This window comes from Oncorhynchus masou, unplaced genomic scaffold, assembly GCF_036934945.1.
Source record: "Oncorhynchus masou masou isolate Uvic2021 unplaced genomic scaffold, UVic_Omas_1.1 unplaced_scaffold_2358, whole genome shotgun sequence".
In the NCBI taxonomy this organism is placed as follows: domain Eukaryota; kingdom Metazoa; phylum Chordata; class Actinopteri; order Salmoniformes; family Salmonidae; genus Oncorhynchus; species Oncorhynchus masou.
Genome location: NW_027008817.1, coordinates 41,316 through 63,731, shown reverse-complemented (window position 1 = coordinate 63,731; position 22,416 = coordinate 41,316). Strand labels below are relative to the sequence as shown.

The following is a 22,416-nucleotide window of genomic DNA, read 5'->3' as shown; positions in this document are numbered from 1 at the left end:
GCTGTTAGTACACCCAGCTCTATAACACAGGCTGTTCAACACCCAGTTCTATAACACTGTTAGTACACCCAGCTCTATAACACAGGCTGTTAATACAGCCAGCTCTATAACACTGTTCAACACCCAGCTCTATAACACAGGCTGTTCAACACCCAGTTCTATAACACAGGCTGTTAGTACACCCAGCTCTATAACACAGGCTGTTAGTACACCCAGCTCTATAACACAGGCTGTTAATACACCCAGCTCTATAACACAGGCTGTTAGTACACCCAGCTCTATAACACAGGATGTTAGTACACCCAGCTCTATAACACAGGCTGTTCAACACCCAGCTCTATAACACAGGCTGTTAGTACACCCAGCTCTATAACACAGGCTGTTAGTACACCCAGCTCTATAACACAGGCTGTTAGTACACCCAGCTCTATAACACAGGCTGTTGTTAGTACACCCAGCTCTATAACAAAGGCAGTTAGTACACCCAGCTCTATAACACAGGCTGTTAGTACACCCAGCTCTATAACACAGGATGTTAATACACCCAGCTCTATAACACAGGATGTTAGTACACCCAGCTCTATAACACAGGCTGTTCAACACCCAGCTCTATAACACAGGCTGTTAGTACACCCAGCTCTATAACACAGGCTGTTAGTACACCCAGCTCTATAACACAGGCTGTTAGTACAGCTCTATAACACAGGCTGTTAGTACGCAGCTCTATAACACAGGCTGTTAGTACACCCAGCTCTATAACACAGGATGTTAATACACCCAGCTCTATAACACAGGCTGTTAGTACACCCAGCTCTATAGCACAGGCTGTTAACACACCCAGCTCTATAACACAGGCTGTTGTAGTACACCCAGCTCTATAACACAGGCTGTTAGTACCAGCTCTATAACACAGGCTGTTAATACACCCAGCTCTATAATACAGGCTGTTAGTACACCCAGCTCTATACACAGGCTGTTAACACACCCAGCTCTATAACACAGGCTGTTAGTACACCCAGCTCTATAACACAGGCTGTTAGTACACCCAGCTCTATAACACAGGCTGTTAGTACACCCAGCTCTATAACACAGGCTGTTAGTACACCCAGCTCTATAACACAGGCAGTTAGGCACCCAGCTCTATAGTTTAGTACACCCAGCTCTATAACACAGGTTGTTAGTACACCCAGCTCTATAACACAGGTTGTTAGTACACAGCTCTATAATACAGGCTGTTAACACACCCAGCTCTATAACACAGGCTGTTAACACCCAACTCTATAACACAGGCTGTTAGTACACCCAGCTCTATAACACAGGCTGTTAATATACCCAACTCTATAACACAGGCTGTTAATACACCCAGCTCTATAATACAGCAGCCTCTCTCGCCCTCCTGGATTGTGTGATAGCAGTCTCTCTATTTCTCTCTCTTCCGCCGTACTTCCATCCCCCTCTCTCTCTTTCTCTCCGTCAAAAATTAAGCTGGAGATGAGGACAGTAAAGTGAGCTAGAGATGAGGACAGTAAAGGGGAGATGAGGACAGTAAAGGGAGCTGGAGATGAGGACAGTAAAGGGAGCTGGAGATGAGAAACAGTAAAGGGAGCTGTAGATGAGGACAGTAATGGGGAGATGAGGACAGTAAAGGGATCTGGAGATGAGGACAGTAAAGGGGCTGGAGATGAGGACAGTAAAGGGAGTTGGAGATGAGGACAGTAAAGGGGAGCTGGAGATGAGGACAGTAAAGAGATCTGGAGATGAGGACAGTAAAGGGAGCTGGAGATGAGGACAGTAAAGATATCTGGAGATGAGGACAGTAAAGAGAGCTGGAGATGAGGACAGTAAAGGGAGCTGGACAGTAAAGAAGCTGGGGGTGGGGAGGACTGGAGTAAATAGGGAGCTGGAGATGAGGACAGTAAATGGAGCCGGAGATGAGGACAGTAAAGAGATCTGGAGATGAGGACAGTAAAAGGGAGCTGGAGATGAGGACAGTAAAGATATCTGGAGATGAGGACAGTAAAGGAGCTGGAGATGAGGACAGTAAGAGATCTGGAGATGAGGACAGTAAAGGGAGCTGGAGATGAGGACAGTAAAGGGAGTTGGAGATGAGGACAGTAAAGGGAGCTGGAGATGAGGACAGTAAAGAGATCTGGAGATGAGGACAGTAAAGGGAGCTGGAGATGAGGACAGTAAAGATATCTGGAGATGAGGACAGTAAAGGGAGTTGGAGATGAGGACAGTAAAGGGAGCTGGAGATGAGGACAGTAAAGGGATCTGGAGATGAGGACAGTAAAGGGAGCTGGGGAGATGAGGACAGTAAAGGGAGCTGGAGATGAGGACAGTAAAGGGATCTGGAGATGAGGACAGTAAAGGGAGCTGGAGATGAGGACAGTAAAGATCTGGAGATGAGGACAGTAAAGGGAGCTGGAGATGAGGACAGTAAAGGGAGCTGGAGATGAGGACAGTAAAGGAGCTGGAGATGAGGACAGTAAAGGGAGCTGGAGATGAGGACAGTAAAGGAGTTGGAGATGAGGACAGTAAAGGGAGCTGGAAGATGAGGACAGTAAAGAGATCTGGAGATGAGGACAGTAAAGGGAGCTGGAGATGAGGACAGTAAAGAGAGCTGGAGATGAGGACAATAAGGGGAGATGAGGGACTGGAGTAAAGGTAAAGATATCTGGAGATGAGGACAGTAAAGGAGATGAGGACAGTAAAGGGAGCTGGAGGTGAGGACAGTAAAGGGATCTGGAGATGAGGACAGTAAAGGAGCTGAGATGAGGACAGTAAAGGGAGCTGGAGATGAGGACAGTAAAGGGAGCTGGAGATGAGGACAGTAAAGGGAGCTGGAGATGAGGACAGTAAAGGGGAGCTGGAGATGAGGACAGTAAAGGGATCTGGAGATGAGGACAGTAAAAGGGAGCTGAGATGAGGACAGTAAAGGGATCTGGAGATGAGGACAGTAAAGGAAACTAGATGAGGACAGTAAAGGGGCTGGAGATGAGGACAGTAAAGGGAGCTGGAGATGAGGACAGTAAAGGGAGCTGGAGATGAGGACAGTAAAGCTAAAGAGATGAGGACAGTAAAGGGAGCTGGAGATGAGGACAGTAAAGATATCTGGAGATGAGCAGTAAAGTGTTGCTGGAGATGAGACAGTAAAAGGGACCTGGACAGTAAAGGCTGAGGACAGTAAAGGGAGCTGGAGATGAGACAGTAAAGGGAGCTGGAGATGAGACAGTAAAGGGATCTGGAGATGAGGAGGAGATGAGACAGTAAACCGATCTGGAGATGAGGACAGTAAAGACCGATCTGGAGATGAGACAGTAAAGACTGGAATGAGACAGTAAGAGATCTGGAGATGAGGACAGTAAAGACCTGAAGACAGTAAAGATATCTGAAGATGAGGACGAAAGGGATTGGAGATGAGACAGTAAAGGGACTGGAAGTGAGACAGTAAAGGAGTTGGAATGAGGACCGGGAGCTGGAGATGAGGACAGTAAAGGGAGCTGGAATGAGGACAGAAAGGGAGCGGAAGAGACAGTAAAAGGGATCTGGAGATGAGGACAGTAAGGAAGATGAGACAGTGAAGAAATGAGGACAGTAAAGGGAGCTGGAAGATGAGCTGGGAGCTGGAGATGAGGACAGTGAAGAGATCTGGAGATGAGGACAGTAAGCTGGAGATGAGGACAGTAAAGGGAGTTGGAGATGAGGACAGTAAAGGGGCTGGATCCCCATAAAGCTGGAGATGAGGACAGTAAAGGGAGCTGATGTAAAGAATCTGGAGATGAGGACAGTAAAGGGAGTTGGAGATGAGGACAGTAAAGGGAGCTAGAAGTGAGGACAGTAAAGGGGCTGGAGATGAGATTAGATGAGGACAGTAAAGACCATGAAAGTAAACTTAATGAGACAGTAAACCCTGAGGACAGTTCCATGAGGACAGTAAAGGGAGCTGGAGATGAGGACAGTAAGGGATTAAGATGAGATTGATGAGGACAGTAAAGGGATCTGGAGATGAGGACAGTAAAGGGAGCCGGACCAGTAAAGACCGGAGCTGGAGATGAGCAATTAAGGTTGCTATTATACCTACTGGCTACCCCGACCTGAACCAAGGAAGACCGACCTGAAGACCGTCAATTCAACCTGAACCCGACCTGGTTGAAGACCGTTAAGAAGACCGACCTGAACCCGACCGACCGTTGACCGACCGGAGGAGACCGACGGAAGACCGACCTGAAGACCGACCGGAAGACCGACCGGAAGACCGACAGGAAGAAACAGTTGAAGGGCTGGAATGATTACCGCTCATCGCCTATCCCCATAGCGCTCTGGTCAAAAGTAGTGCACTCTAAAGTGATTAGGGGACCATTTATGACTCAACCCTCTTCCATCTTACTTAAATGGATTCTCATCCTTCGGGGCTCGTGTTACGCACCTCCCAGGATAAATCAATTCAATTGTGGTTCAGCGTCACTGTTGATAACCACCTACTGTCTCGCTCCATTCAAATGACTGTCCAGTTGTACTAGGTTTCATGGCTACAGGGTAGGACTTAACATGATGTCCTCCTATCTGGTCTGCAACAGACAGTGTAGGTTTCAGTCAGGGAGATTTAGTGATGTCCTCCTATCTGGTCTGTAACATACAGTGTAGGTTTCAGTCCAGGGAGATTTAGTGATGTCCCCCTATCTGGTCTGTAACAGACAGTGTAAGTTTCAGTGCAGGGAGATTTCGTGTAGTGTGTCTTGGTGAGATCTTACTCCTTAGTCATAATGTTAATGCATGCATAACAACTGGGTTAATGCATGGATAACTCACAGAATATACATTTACATTGGTCTTTTAACATCTGAGAATTAACAGCATCTTTAACATGGCCTTTGGACAGGACGCTGGCTTTAACTGAAGAAAAAAAAACACATTCTAAATCAAACTTGAAGGAAACAATGAGCCCAGATGAAATATTGTATGGTTGGTTTGAAAAGGGGATCTTTAGTTTTGAGCGAGCTATAACAGTTTTTTGGGGGGAGATTGACTTGAGGCAGCCATGCAGATATGGATAATGACTGGATAGTTTTCCTATCTAAATTAAAGTGTACATTGGGGCATTTTCATTTTGTCATCTTTTAGCAAGGTTCATTTCAAGCTCAAGTTAATGTTGGAAGTAAAATGTTATTACTCACGAGGTTGACAAGAAATACCAGGAGAAACAATGACAACTCCCCCCACACAAAAAGAAAGAAGGTTCATTAAAACATCGAAGCAACAGAAAATGTATTTAATCAAAGTCTATCCAAATGCTCTTATCATATGAAAGACTGAAAACGTTATTTCTTAAGTGCTGTTAATGCCATTATATCAAGTTGACAGGCAGGACAAGTTCACAAAGCATAACATAACGGAAGGGGTGATGAGACAGAGAACAGAGCCCTTCCTTTAACTGCAGAACAGTCAGGTAACATTATGGTCCGTGGTTTAGAGGAGCGGGAAGCGCACATAAAAATAAAAAAAACAACGCGCCTTTTTATATATATATATTTGTTTTGTTTTGTGCGCGTGAGTTTTCTCCCACCTTTTTAATGCAGGAAAATATAAAGAGAGTTGAAAGCATAGAGGAGGAGCGTTACTTTTACTCGCCGCGCGAAACAGCGATTCAGCGTTTACCCATCTATTTGTTAATGTTACCACTACGTCACCGGTTCTGATTGTCATTGTGATCCAGCAGTACAAAACCACTATACTTGGACTGGAGCAAAAAAATTAAAAGCTATTTGCAATTGTATGTAACACTCATGCATTTCATAAAGATATATTGCATAGCTCTTCAACTGTTCTGCCCTCGGTGCTAAAACTGTGCTTGTAATAATTCATATACTATATATCGTACTGTTTTTCTTCTTCCATACACCCCGTCAGACAGAAAATATCTTGTTGTTCAATCCACCTCCGCATTGTTGTCAGTCAGTGTTCATACAATGTATAGACTTTAAAAGGTCAGTTTTAAAGAAAGAAGAAACCTAACAATTCTGCCAAAATAAAGAAAACCTCATACATCTTCTAGAAAACTGCTTCTAGGTTGTGTTGTAGCTAACATCTTCTAGCCCTAGGTTGTGTTGTAGCAAGCCCTACATCTTCTAGAAAACTGCTTCTAGGTTGTGTTGTAGCTAAGCCCTACATCTTCTAGAAAACTGCTTCTAGTTGTGTTGTAGCTAAAATTCTAGGTTGTGTTGTAGCTAAACATCTTCTAGAAAACTGCTTCTAGGTTGTGTTGTAGCTAAGCCCTACAGTATGTTCATCGGGTCATTTTCTATCTCCATTTGGAGTCTGTTTGTGGTTCCATCTTTTAAACAAGTTTTACAATTGATTATAAGAGAAAACAATCATGCATTAATGATCTTCTCTTCCGAAAAATGGAAATGTCTTGTGGTCGATAACGTCCTTCCTATAGAACATGAGTTGGCAAAAAAAGGGCCTGTGCTTCCGAGAATAAAATCCCCCCGGGTCCATTTTCCTGCAGCCGAAGCCAAACTTTTGTTCCACTTCCTTTTTTTATCTCTCTCAATGTTATATTTTGTACAAACATCGCATCGATCGAAGATAGACTTGGGGAAAGACAAGACTTCTCTACTAATGTTTTTTTTTTTGGTAGGCACTATGCTGTACTGAGGTTGAGGTCAGGGGTCATTCTGCTGTGGGTCGGGGCCACAGAGACTCTGGGTGGAGTCTTCGGGGATGACGTCATCAGGCGAACCAGAAAGCGACCACATTTCTTCTTCTTCTTCTTCTTCATCTTCCCCCCCCCCTCTTCCGTCGTTGTCTAAAGCCTCATCATGGGAACGGCTGAATCACCTCATCTCAGATCCGTAGGTGGAACGTGCTGGAAATGTAAAAACAAACAAAAAACACACCACATAGTTAGTTACACAGCTGCATTTACAACAGATGGGAAAATATATGAAAAACATTTTAGAGGTCTTGAAAACATTTAACTGGGTTGTCTATGAGGCAAGTTATTCTGTCAACAGGGAACTGGTCTTCTTTTAGAAGTGTTGTCCCCTTAACAACAACATATACAGGGCTTTCAGAAAGTATTCAGACCCCTGGACTTTTTTTCCACATTTTGTAACGTTACAGAATTAATCTATAATGAATTAAATAAATGTTAAAAATCCTCATCAATCTACACACAATACCCCATAATGACATCACAATAGCCCATAATGACATCACAATAGCCCATAATGACATCACAATACCCCATAATGACATCACAATACCCCATAATGACATCGCAATACCCCATAATGATTGGAGTCCACTTGTGGTAAATTCAATTGATTGGACATGATTTGGAAAGGCAACACACCTGTCTATATAAGGTCCCACAGTTGACAGTGCATGTCAGAGCAAAAACCAAGCCATGAGGTCGAAGGAATTGTCTGTGGAGCTCCGAGACAGGGATTGTGTCGAGGCACAGATCTGGGGAAGGGTACCAACAAATATTCTGCAGCTTTGAAGGTCCCCCAAGAACCCAGTGGCCTCCATGATTCTTAAATGGAAAGAAGTTTGGAACCACCAGAGTCTTCCTAGAGCTGGCCGCCCGGCCAAGCTGAGCAATCAGGGGAGAAGGGCCTTGGTCAGGGAGGTGACCAAGAACCCAATGGTCACTCTGACAGAGCTCCAGAGTTACTCTGTGGAGATGGGAGAACCTTCCAGAAGGACAACCATTTCTGCAGCACTCCATCAATCAGGCCTTTATGATCAGTGGCCAGACAGAAGCCACTCCTCAGTTAAAGGAACATGAGAACTAGGGCTGTTGCAGTGACCGTATTACCGCCACACGGCGGTCACGAAGAACAGTCAATTTCCACGTGACCATTTAGTCACGGTAATTAGGCTTCTTCAAGCTCTGATGCTGCTGATGGTCATTAGTTGCCTACCAGCTAACTGCCTGGTACTCTGCAATCTATTGTCACTCTAATCACTCTGACATCAATGCAAATGTAATAGAAAATCTAATCAAACACTTAATGAGAGCCCATGAACTATAGGCTATGCAATTGCATGAGAAAACAGAGTGATGGCTTCTATTAAAAAGAGGAGGATGCCATCAGCTTTCTATTGGCTAGGCCTAGTATATTTATTTCTCAACTTTCCTAATATTTAGCACATTGCTTATCTTTACAACAGGAGTATTTGATGTCATTTTTGTAAATGGTGTTCTTGCTAATTACATATTTGTGCTTATATCCTACTGCCATGTGCGCATTGCTGCGCAAAAACAACAACAAGGCAGAGCTCATGCCTTTCAGGCAACTCTTTTCAAATCATCATTAGAGTCACATCATGCAGCCTTACAATGTATTAAACATCTAAACATATCAGCCCGATGTTAGAACAACTAAAGTTGCATTAATAACTCTAAATTAAGCATATCGGAATACCTATGTCTTTGTCAACACGGAATATCCGCATATGCAATACTCAAATCGTTTGGAGAAAATATCCTTTCAATTTTATTCAACTTTGTTCAATTGTATTCTTCATAACTAATGCCACGGAATCCCACGGAATCCTAAGCAAATCTTGTCTGCTAAGTGAACTAGTGCAGCCCACAGCCATATGGCATAGCCAGATCAGGACCTAACATAAGGACAACTCAGAGTATGCTTTCTCTTCTTCTGAAATAAACTACATTTTCTTCATATCATGTTTCTTTAGACCTGTCTAAAATAAATAATGGATTTATTGTGAAGGTGTAGGTTATATTACATGGATTTATTATTAGACTTTTAAAAAAGGTAGATGTTCCAAATGTCAGTGGCTTGTAGGCTGTGTGTGGAAGCCAGGAGATGCTACATGTGTTCATGTTATTAACAGTCAATTACTGTGAGAACGACAGTTGTTTGCTTGACAATCACCGGCTGACCAAGTTTCATGACCGCCACAGCCCTAATGACAGCTCACTTGGAGTTCTGCCAAAAGGCACCTAAAGGACTGTCAGACCATGAGAAACACTGCCAAAAGGCACCTAAAGGACTGTCAGACCATGAGAAACACTGCCAAAAGGCACCTAAAGGACTGTCAGACCATGAGAAACACTGCCAAAAGGCACCTAAAGGACTGTCAGACCATGAGAAACACTGCCAAAAGGCACCTAAAGGACAGTCAGACCACGAGAAACACTGCCAAAAGGCACCTAAAGGACTGTCAGACCACGAGAAACACTGCCAAAAGGCAGCTAAAGGACTGTCAGACCACGAGAAACAAGATTCTCTGTTCTGATGAAACCAAGATGGAACTCTTTGGCCTGAATGCCAAGCTTCACATCTGGAGGAAACCTGGCACCATCCCTACGGTGAAGCATGGTGGTGGCAGCATCATGCTGTGGGGATGTTTTTCAGTTGCAGGGACTGGGAGACTAGTCAGGATTGAGTGAAAGATGAATGGAGCAAAGTACAGAGAGATCCTTGATGAAAACCTGCTCCAGAGCGCTCAGGACCTCAGACTGGAGCGAAGGTTCACCTTCCAACAGGACAACGACCCTAAGCACACAGCCAAGACAATGCAGGATTGGCTTAGGGATAAGTCTCTGAATGTCCTTGAGTGGCCGAGACACAATCTCTGGAGAGACCTGAAAATAGCTGTGCAAGTGACGCTCCCCAACTAACCTGACAGAGCTTGAGAGGATCTGCAGAGAAGAATGAGAGAAACTCCCAAATACAGGTGTGCCAAACGTGTAGCGTCATACCCAATGAGACTCGAGGCTGTAGTCAATGCCAAAGGTGCTTCAACAAAGTTGTCACGCCCTGGTCTATATTTATTATGTTTATTGGGTCAGGCCAGGGTGTGACATGGGTTTATTTGTGGTGTGTTTCGTCTTGGGGTTGTGTGGGGTGTATAGCATAGTCTATGGCTGCCTGAGGCGGTTCTCAATCAGAGTCAGGTGATTATCGTTGTCTCTGATTGGGAACCATATTTGGTAGCCATATTCTTTGTGTGTTTCGTGGATGATTTGTCCTTAGTGTCCTTGTTCCTGTCGCTGTGTTAGTTTACACAAGTATAGGCTGTTTCGGTTTTCGTTACGTTCATTTCGTTCTTTGTTTTTGTAGTATTTGTATTGATTCGTGTTTACGTTTGTGGATTAAACATGGATCGCAATCTACACGCTGCATTTTGGTCCGACTCTCCTTCGCCTACAGAAAACCGTTACAAAAGTACTGAGTAAAGGGTCTGAATACTTATGTAAATGTGATATTTCAGTTTTTTATCTGTAACAAATTTGCAAAAAAATGTAATAAAAACAAAACGTTTTGTTTTGTGCATTATGGGGTATTGTGATGTCATTATGGGGTATTATGATGTCATTATGAGGGTATCGTGTGTAGATTGATGAGGATTTTTTGAATTTATTTAATCAATTTTAGAAGGCTGTAACGTAACAAAAGGTGGAAAAAGTCGAGGGGGTCTGAATACTTTCTGAATGCACTGTACCCTTATCAACAATAGATACATATATCTGACTAATAACCTTATCAACAATAGGATACATCCAGCATGACTAATAACCTTATCAACAATAGATACAGTATATCTGCTGACTGGATACATCTAGCATGACTAATAACCTTATCAACAATAGATACAGTATATCTGCTGACTGGATACATCTAGCATGACTAATAACCTTATCAACAATAGATACAGTATATCTGCTGACTGGATACATCTAGCATGACTAATAACCTTATCAACAATAGATACAGTATATCTGCTGACTGGATACATCTAGCATGACTAATAACCTTATCAACAATAGATACAGTATATCTGCTGACTGGATACATCTAGCATGACTAATAACCTTATCAACAATAGATACAGTATATCTGCTGACTGGATACATCTAGCATGACTAATAACCTTATCAACAATAGATACAGTATATCTGCTGACTGGATACATCTAGCATGACTAATAACCTTATCAACAATAGATACAGTATATCTGCTGCTGACTGGATACATCTAGCATGACTAATAACCTTATCAACAATAGATACAGTATATCTGCTGCTGACTGGATACATCTAGCATGACTAATAACCTTATCAACAATAGATACAGTATATCTGCTGCTGACTGGATACATCTAGCATGACTAATAACCTTATCAACAATAGATACAGTATATCTGCTGACTGGATACATCTAGCATGACTAATAACCTTATCAACAATAGATACAGTATATCTGCTGACTGGATACATCTAGCATGACTAATAACCTTATCAACAATAGATACAGTATATCTGCTGACTGGATACATCTAGCATGACTAATAACCTTATCAACAATAGATACAGTATATCTGCTGACTGGATACATCTAGCATGACTAATAACCTTATCAACAATAGATACAGTATATCTGCTGACTGGATACATCTAGCATGACTAATAACCTTATCAACAATAGATACAGTATATCTGCTGACTGGATACATCTAGCATGACTAATAACCTTATCAACAATAGATACAGTATATCTGCTGACTGGATACATCTAGCATGACTAATAACCTTATCAACAATAGATACAGTATATCTGCTGACTGGATACATCTAGCATGACTAATAACCTTATCAACAATAGATACAGTATATCTGCTGACTGGATACATCTAGCATGACTAATAACCTTATCAACAATAGATACAGTATATCTGCTGACTGGATACATCTAGCATGACTAATAACCTTATCAACAATAGATACAGTATATCTGCTGACTGGATACATCTAGCATGACTAATAACCTTATCAACAATAGATACAGTATATCTGCTGACTGGATACATCTAGCATGACTAATAACCTTATCAACAATAGATACAGTATATCTGCTGACTGGATACATCTAGCATGACTAATAACCTTATCAACAATAGATACAGTATATCTGCTGACTGGATACATCTAGCATGACTAATAACCTTATCAACAATAGATACAGTATATCTGCTGACTGGATACATCTAGCATGACTAATAACCTTATCAACAATAGATACAGTATATCTGCTGCTGACTGGATACATCTAGCATGACTAATAACCTTATCAACAATAGATACAGTATATCTGCTGACTGGATACATCTAGCATGACTAATAACCTTATCAACAATAGATACAGTATATCTGCTGACTGGATACATCTAGCATGACTAATAACCTTATCAACAATAGATACAGTATATCTGCTGACTGGATACATCTAGCATGACTAATAACCTTATCAACAATAGATACAGTATATCTGCTGACTGGATACATCTAGCATGACTAATAACCTTATCAACAATAGATACAGTATATCTGCTGACTGGATACATCTAGCATGACTAATAACCTTATCAACAATAGATACAGTATATCTGCTGACTGGATACATCTAGCATGACTAATAACCTTATCAACAATAGATACAGTATATCTGCTGACTGGATACATCTAGCATGACTAATAACCTTATCAACAATAGATACAGTATATCTGCTGACTGGATACATCTAGCATGACTAATAACCTTATCAACAATAGATACAGTATATCTGCTGACTGGATACATCTAGCATGACTAATAACCTTATCAACAATAGATACAGTATATCTGCTGACTGGATACATCTAGCATGACTAATAACCTTATCAACAATAGATACAGTATATCTGCTGACTGGATACATCTAGCATGACTAATAACCTTATCAACAATAGATACAGTATATCTGCTGACTGGATACATCTAGCATGACTAATAACCTTATCAACAATAGATACAGTATATCTGCTGACTGGATACATCTAGCATGACTAATAACCTTATCAACAATAGATACAGTATATCTGCTGACTGGATACATCTAGCATGATACATCTGCTGACTGCATCTAGACTAATAACCTTATCAACAATAGATACAGTATATCTGCTGACTGGATACATCTAGCATGACTAATAACCTTATCAACAATAGATACAGTATATCTGCTGACTGGATACATCTAGCATGACAATAACCTTATCAACAATAGATACAGTATATCTGCTGACTGGATAACCATGACTACAACAATAATAGTATATCTGCTGACTGGATCTAGCATGACAATAACCTTATCAACAATATATCTGCTGACTGGATACATCTAGCATGACTAATAACCTTATCAACAATAGATACAGTATATCTGCTGACTGGATACATCTAGCATGACTAATAACCTTATCAACAATAGATACAGTATATCTGCTGACTGGATACATCTAGCATGACTAATAACCTTATCAACAATAGATACAGTATATCTGCTGACTGGATACATCTAGCATGACTAATAACCTTATCAACAATAGATACAGTATATCTGCTGACTGGATACATCTAGCATGACTAATAACCTTATCAACAATAGATACAGTATATCTGCTGACTGGATACATCTAGCATGACTAATAACCTTATCAACAATAGATACAGTATATCTGCTGACTGGATACATCTAGCATGACTAATAACCTTATCAACAATAGATACAGTATATCTGCTGACTGGATACATCTAGCATGACTAATAACCTTATCAACAATAGATACAGTATATCTGCTGACTGGATACATCTAGCATGACTAATAACCTTATCAACAATAGATACAGTATATCTGCTGACTGGATACATCTAGCATGACTAATAACCTTATCAACAATAGATACAGTATATCTGCTGACTGGATACATCTAGCATGACTAATAACCTTATCAACAATAGATACAGTATATCTGCTGACTGGATACATCTAGCATGACTAATAACCTTATCAACAATAGATACAGTATATCTGCTGACTGGATACATCTAGCATGACTAATAACCTTATCAACAATAGATACAGTATATCTGCTGACTGGATACATCTAGCATGACTAATAACCTTATCAACAATAGATACAGTATATCTGCTGACTGGATACATCTAGCATGACTAATAACCTTATCAACAATAGATACAGTATATCTGCTGACTGGATACATCTAGCATGACTAATAACCTTATCAACAATAGATACAGTATATCTGCTGACTGGATACATCTAGCATGACTAATAACCTTATCAACAATAGATACAGTATATCTGCTGACTGGATACATCTAGCATGACTAATAACCTTATCAACAATAGATACAGTATATCTGCTGACTGGATACATCTAGCATGACTAATAACCTTATCAACAATAGATACAGTATATCTGCTGACTGGATACATCTAGCATGACTAATAACCTTATCAACAATAGATACAGTATATCTGCTGACTGGATACATCTAGCATGACTAATAACCTTATCAACAATAGATACAGTATATCTGCTGACTGGATACATCTAGCATGACTAATAACCTTATCAACAATAGATACAGTATATCTGCTGACTGGATACATCTAGCATGACTAATAACCTTATCAACAATAGATACAGTATATCTGCTGACTGGATACATCTAGCATGACTAATAACCTTATCAACAATAGATACAGTATATCTGCTGACTGGATACATCTAGCATGACTAATAACCTTATCAACAATAGATACAGTATATCTGCTGACTGGATACATCTAGCATGACTAATAACCTTATCAACAATAGATACAGTATATCTGCTGACTGGATACATCTAGCATGACTAATAACCTTATCAACAATAGATACAGTATATCTGCTGACTGGATACATCTAGCATGACTAATAACCTTATCAACAATAGATACAGTATATCTGCTGACTGGATACATCTAGCATGACTAATAACCTTATCAACAATAGATACAATATATCTGCTGACTGGATACATCTAGCATGACTAATAACCTTATCAACAATAGATACAGTATATCTGCTGACTGGATACATCTAGCATGACTAATAACCTTATCAACAATAGATACAGTATATCTGCTGACTGGATACATCTAGCATGACTAGCATGACTAATGACTGGATACATCTAGCATGACTAATAACCAATCAGATACAGTATATCTGCTGACTGGATACATCTAGCATGACTAATAACCTTATCAACAATAGATACAGTATATCTGCTGACTGGATACATCTAGCATGACTAATAACCTTATCAACAATAGATACAGTATATCTGCTGACTGGATACATCTAGCATGACTAATAACCTTATCAACAATAGATACAGTATATCTGCTGCTGACTGGATAGCTCTAGCATGACTAATAACCTTATCAACAATAGATACAGTATATCTGCTGACTGGATACATCTAGCATGACTAATAACCTTATCAACAATAGATACATTATATCTGCTGACTGGATAGCTCTAGCATGACTAATAACCTTATCAACAATAGATACATTATATCTGCTGACTGGATACATCTAGCATGACTAATAACCTTATCAACAATAGATACATTATATCTGCTGACTGGATACATCTAGCATGACTAATAACCTTATCAACAATAGATACAGTATATCTGCTGACTGGATACATCTAGCATGACTAATAACCTTATCAACAATAGATACATTATATCTGCTGACTGGATACATCTAGCATGACTAATAACCTTATCAACAATAGATACAGTATATCTGCTGACTGGATACATCTAGCATGACTAATAACCTTATCAACAATAGATACATTATATCTGCTGACTGGATACATCTAGCATGACTAATAACCTTATCAACAATAGATACAGTATATCTGCTGACTGGATACATCTAGCATGACTAATAACCTTATCAACAATAGATACAGTATATCTGCTGACTGGATACATCTAGCATGACTAATAACCTTATCAACAATAGATACATTATATCTGCTGACTGGATACATCTAGCATGACTAATAACCTTATCAACAATAGATACAGTATATCTGCTGATTGGATACATCTAGCATGACTAATAACCTTATCAACAATAGATACAGTATATCTGCTGACTGGATACATCTAGCATGACTAATAACCTTATCAACAATAGATACAGTATATCTGCTGACTGGATAGCTCTAGCATGACTAATAACCTTATCAACAATAGATACAGTATATCTGCTGACTGGATACATCTAGCATGACTAATAACCTTATCAACAATAGATACAGTATATCTGCTGACTGGATACATCTAGCATGACTAATAACCTTATCAACAATAGATACAGTATATCTGCTGACTGGATACATCTAGCATGATTAATAACCTTATCAACAATAGATACAGTAAATCTGCTGCTGACTGGATACCTCTGGAGGGACGGAGGATAAACCTTGAGAGAGTTATGTTACCATGAATCCATCTATCTTGAATGAACCCTTCCATCTTCAACCAGATCTCCTTTTAGAAACGTCTGACAGATTTATTCCTGACATTATTTGCTGACTGGAACTCCTCTGACTAATAACCTTATCCCAATAGATCCTGCCCCCCCTAATAACTCCCTCCCCTCTCCCCTCTCCCTCCCCCTCCCTCTCCCCCCTCCCCTCCCCCTCCCCCTCCTCTCCCCCATCCCTCCCCCTCCCCCTAATCCTTATCCCAATCCCCTCTAGAAAAGGACCTCTCCCTCCAATCTCCTCTCTCATCTCCCCCTCTCCCTCCCTCCCCCTCCCTATCCCCCCTGGATACATCTCCCCCTCCCCTCTAGCCCTCTCCAATCCTCCTCCCCTAGCATCCCCTCTCCTCTCCCTCTCCCTCCTATCCTCCTCCTGCTCCTCCTCTCCCTCTCTCCTCCTAGCTCTCCTCTATATCTCCTGGATACATCTAGCATGACTCCTCTCCTCTCCCTCCTCCTCCAGTATATCTCTCCATCTCCTCCTCCCTCCCTGACCTCTCCGGAGGATAAACCTTGAGAGAGTTATGTTACCTCCTCCTTCCATCCTCTCCCCTCCTCCTCCTCCCCTCCTCCTCTCCCTCCCCTCCCCTCCCCTCTCCCCTCCCCCTCCCTCACCTCCCTCCCCTCCTCCCTCCCCTCCTCCCCCTCCCTCTCCCCTCCCCTCCTCTCCCTCCCTCTCTCCCTCTCCCTCCCTCCCCTCCTCCCTCCTCCGCCTCCTCCCCTCCCCTCCCTCTCCTCTCCCTCTCCCCCTCCTCCCTCCTCCTCCCTCCCCTCTCCCCTCCTCTCCCCTCTCCCCTCCCTCTCTCCCCTCTCCTCTCCCCTCCCTCCCCCTCCCCCCCCCCTCCTCTCCCCTCCCCTCCCCTCTCCCTCCCCCTCTCCCTCCCCTCCCCTCCCCTCCCCTCCCTCCCCTCCCCTCCCCTCCCCCTCCCCTCCCCCTCTCCTCCTCTCCCCCTCCCCCTCCCCCTCCCCTCCTCCTCCCCTCTCCCCTCCCCTCCCCTCCCCTCCCTCCCCCTCCCCCCTCCCCTCCCCCTCCCCCTCTCCCCTCCCCCCTCTCCTCCTCCCCTCTCCTCTCCTCTCCTCTCCTCTCCTCTCTCCCTCCCTCTCCTCTCCTCTCCCCTCCCCTCTCCTCTCCTCTCCTCTCCTCTCCCTCCTCTCCTGTTCATAAGTATTGTGTGCCAGTCTGGCTGACTGTCAGTTGCAGCTGAGATTATACAAAAGCCCTTTTCTGTGTGAGTGAGAAATGGCGTCTTTCCTGAGGAGAGAATCACAGAACAGAACAAGTCCGCATCCCAAATGGCACCCTATTCCATTCATAGTGCTTGAGCCATGATAAAAAGTAGTGCACTATATAGGGCATAGGGTGCCAGAGTCCTACTGACTCTGGTCTAAAGTAGTGCACTATATAGGGCATAGGGTGCCAGAGTCCTACTGACTCTGGTCTAAAGTAGTGCACTATATAGGGCATAGGGTGCCAGAGTCCTACTGACTCTGGTCTAAAGTAGTGCACTATATAGGGCATAGGGTGCCAGAGTCCTACTGACTCTGGTCTAAAGTAGTGCACTATATAGGGCATAGGGTGCCAGAGTCCTACTGACTCTGGTCTAAAGTAGTGCACTATATAGGGCATAGGGTGCCATTTGGGAGGAAAACCTCAGCCAGAGCTGCAACACTCCCATTAACCTACAACAGTACTCTGCTGCTAATAGAGCTACTTAAAGTGACATAGAGCCACTGTACTGACATTCTACAAGGCCTGGCCAGTGAACTAGTACCAATGTCACATTGGACCGCGGCTCGGGTGACAGGACGATACTGTACCGATGACTTTTTACCCTGCCAAAGCTGGAAATGGACAGTCTTTTGCATGAAGTAATATTAAAGTAGAGAGGGGGCCCTGCAAGGTCATCCAGACAGTGTATACATCTAATGGGCTGGGGAGATGGCCATGAATCCATTACATCTAATGGGCTGGGGAGATGGCCATGAAACCATTACATCTAATGGTCTGGGGAGATAGCCATGAATCCATTATATCTAATGGACTGGGGAGATGGCCATGAATCCATTACATCTAATGGGATGGGGAGATGGCCATGAATCCATTACATCTAATGGACTGGGGAGATGGCCATGAATCCATTACATCTAATGGGCTGGGGAGATGGCCATGAATCCATTACATCTAATGGTCTGGGGAGATGGCCATGAATCCATTACATCTAATGGTCTGGGGAGATGGCCATGAATCCATTACATCTAATGGACTGGGGAGATGGCCATGAATCCATTACATCTAATGGGCTGGGGAGATGGCCATGAATCCATTACATCTAATGGTCTGGGAGATGGCCATGAATCCATTACATCTAATGGGATGGGGAGATGGCCATGAAACCATTATATCTAATGGGCTGGGGAGATGGCCATGAATCCATTACATCTAATGGGCTGGGGAGATGGCCATGAATCCATTACATCTAATGGTCTGGGGAGATGGCCATGAATCCATTACATCTAATGGTCTGGGAGATGGCCATGAATCCATTACATCTAATGGACTGGGGAGATGGCCATGAATCCATTATATCTAATGGGCTGGGGAGATGGCCATGAATCCATTATATCTAATGGACAGGGGAGATGGCCATGAATCCATTATATCTAATGGGCTGGGGAGATGGCCATGAATCCATTACATCTAATGGTCTGGGGAGATGGCCATGAATCCATTATATCTAATGGACTGGGGAGATGGCCATGAATCCATTATATCTAATGGACAGGGAGATGGCCATGAATCCATTATATCTAATGGACTGGGGAGATGGCCATGAATCCATTACATCTAATGGTCTGGGGAGATGGCCATGAATCCATTATATCTAATGGGCTGGGGAGATGGCCATGAATCCATTACATCTAATGGTCTGGGAGATGGCCATGAATCCATTATATCTAATGGGCTGGGGAGATGGCCATGAATCCATTACATCTAATGGTCTGGGGAGATGGCCATGAATCCATTATATCTAATGGGCTGGGGAGATGGCCATGAATCCATTACATCTAATGGTCTGGGGAGATGGCCATGAATCCATTATATCTAATGGGCTGGGGAGATGGCCATGAATCCATTACATCTAATGGTCTGGGGAGATGGCCATGAATCCATTACATCTAATGGACTGGGGAGATGGCCATGAATCCATTATATCTAATGGTCTGGGGAGATGGCCATGAATCCATTATATCTAATGGGCTGGGGAGATGGCCATGAATCCATTATATCTAATGGGCTGGGGAGATGGCCATGAATCCATTATATCTAATGGACTGGGGAGATGGCCATGAATCCATTACATCTAATGGACTGGGGAGATGGCTATGAATCCATTACATCTAATGGTCTGGGGAGATGGCCATGAATCCATTACATCTAATGGGCTGGGGAGATGGCCATGAATCCATTACATCTAATGGGCTGGGGAGATGGCCATGAATCCATTACATCTAATGGTCTGGGGAGATGGCCATGAATCCATTATATCTAATGGGCTGGGGAGATGGCCATGAATCCATTACATCTAATGGTCTGGGGAGATGGCCATGAATCCATTATATCTAATGGACTGGGGAGATGGCCATGAATCCATTATATCTAATGGACAGGGGAGATGGCCATGAATCCATTATATCTAATGGACTGGGGAGATGGCCATGAATCCATTACATCTAATGGTCTGGGGAGATGGCCATGAATCCATTATATCTAATGGGCTGGGGAGATGGCCATGAATCCATTACATCTAATGGTCTGGGAGATGGCCATGAATCCATTATATCTAATGGGCTGGGGAGATGGCCATGAATCCATTACATCTAATGGTCTGGGGAGATGGCCATGAAGCCATTATATCTAATGGGCTGGGGAGATGGCCATGGGTCTGGGGAGATGGCCATGAATCCATTATAATGGACTGGGGAGATGGCCATGAATCCATTATATCTAATGGGCTGGGGAGATGGCCATGAATCCATTATATCTAATGGACTGGGGAGATGGCCATGAATCCATTATATCTAATGGACTGGGGAGATGGCCATGAATCCATTACATCTAATGGTCTGGGGAGATGGCCATGAATCCATTACATCTAATGGTCTGGGGAGATGGCCATGAATCCATTACATCTAATGGACTGGGGAGATGGCCATGAATCCATTACATCTAATGGTCTGGGGATGGGAGATGGCCATGAATCCATTATATCTAATGGGCTGGGGAGATGGCCATGAATCCATTACATCTAATGGGCTGGGGAGATGGCCATGAATCCATTATATCTAATGGTCTGGGGAGATGGCCATGAATCCATTATATCTAATGGTCTGGGGAGATGGCCATGAATCCATTATATCTAATGGTCTGGGGAGATGGCCATTAATCCATTATATCTAATGGACTGGGGAGATGGCCATGAATCCATTACATCTAATGGTCTGGGGAGATGGCCATGAATCCATTACATCTAATGGTCTGGGGAGATGGCCATGAATCCATTACATCTAATGGGCTGGGAGATGGCCATGAATCCATTATATCTAATGGGCTGGGGAGATGGCCATGAATCCATTATATCTAATGGTCTGGGGAGATGGCCATGAATCCATTATATCTAATGGTCTGGGGGAGATGGCCATGAATCCATTATATCTAATGGGCTGGGGAGATGGCCATGAATCCATTATATCTAATGGTCTGGGGAGATGGCCATGAATCCATTACATCTAATGGACTGGGGAGATGGCCATGAATCCATTATATCTAATGGTCTGGGGAGATGGCCATGAATCCATTATATCTAATGGGCTGGGGAGATGGCCATGAATCCATTATATCTAATGGACTGGGGAGATGGCTATGAAGCCATTACATCTAATGGTCTGGGGAGATGGCTATGAATCCATTACATCTAATGGTCTGGGGAGATGGCCATGAATCCATTACATCTAATGGTCTGGGGAGATGGCTATGAATCCATTACATCTAATGGGCTGGGAGATGGCCATGAATCCATTATATCTAATGGGCTGGGGAGATGGCCATGAATCCATTATATCTAATGGTCTGGGGAGATGGCCATGAATCCATTACATCTAATGGTCTGGGGAAATGGCTATGAAGCCATTATATCCAATGGGCTGGGGAGATGGCCATGAATCCATTATATCTAATGGGCTGGGGAGATGGCCATGAATCCATTATATCTAATGGACTGGGGAGATGGCCATGAATCCATTACATCTAATGGTCTGGGGAGATGGCCATGAAGCCATTACATCTAATGGGCTGGGGAGATGGCCATGAATCCATTATATCTAATGGTCTGGGGAGATGGCCTTGAATCCATTATATCTAATGGGATGGGGAGATGGCCATGAATCCATTATATCTAATGGGCTGGGGAGATGGCCATGAATCCATTATATCTAATGGTCTGGGAGATGGCCATGAATCCATTATATCTAATGGTCTGGGGAGATGGCCATGAATCCATTACATCTAATGGACTGGGGAGATGGCCATGAATCCATTATATCTAATGGGCTGGGGAGATGGCCATGAATCCATTATATCTAATGGTCTGGGGAGATGGCCATGAATCCATTATATCTAATGGACAGGGGAGATGGCCATGAATCCATTACATCTAATGGGCTGGGAGATGGCCATGAATCCATTATATCTAATGGTCTGGGAGATGGCCATGAATCCATTATATCTAATGGTCTGGGGAGATGGCCATGAATCCATTACATCTAATGGTCTGGGGAGATGGCCATGAATCCATTACATCTAATGGTCTGGGGAGATGGCCATGAATCCATTATATCTAATGGTCTGGGGAGATGGCCATGAATCCATTATATCTAATGGACTGGGGAGATGGCCATGAATCCATTACAT

At 42.8% G+C, this 22,416-nt stretch overlaps 1 pseudogene; it reads right to left on the bottom strand.

The window, feature by feature from the left end:
• Positions 1–6,296: 6,296 nt before the first annotated feature.
• Positions 6,297–22,416, bottom strand: part of LOC135533401 (calcium and integrin-binding family member 2-like) — a 57,388-nt pseudogene continuing 41,268 nt past the window's right edge.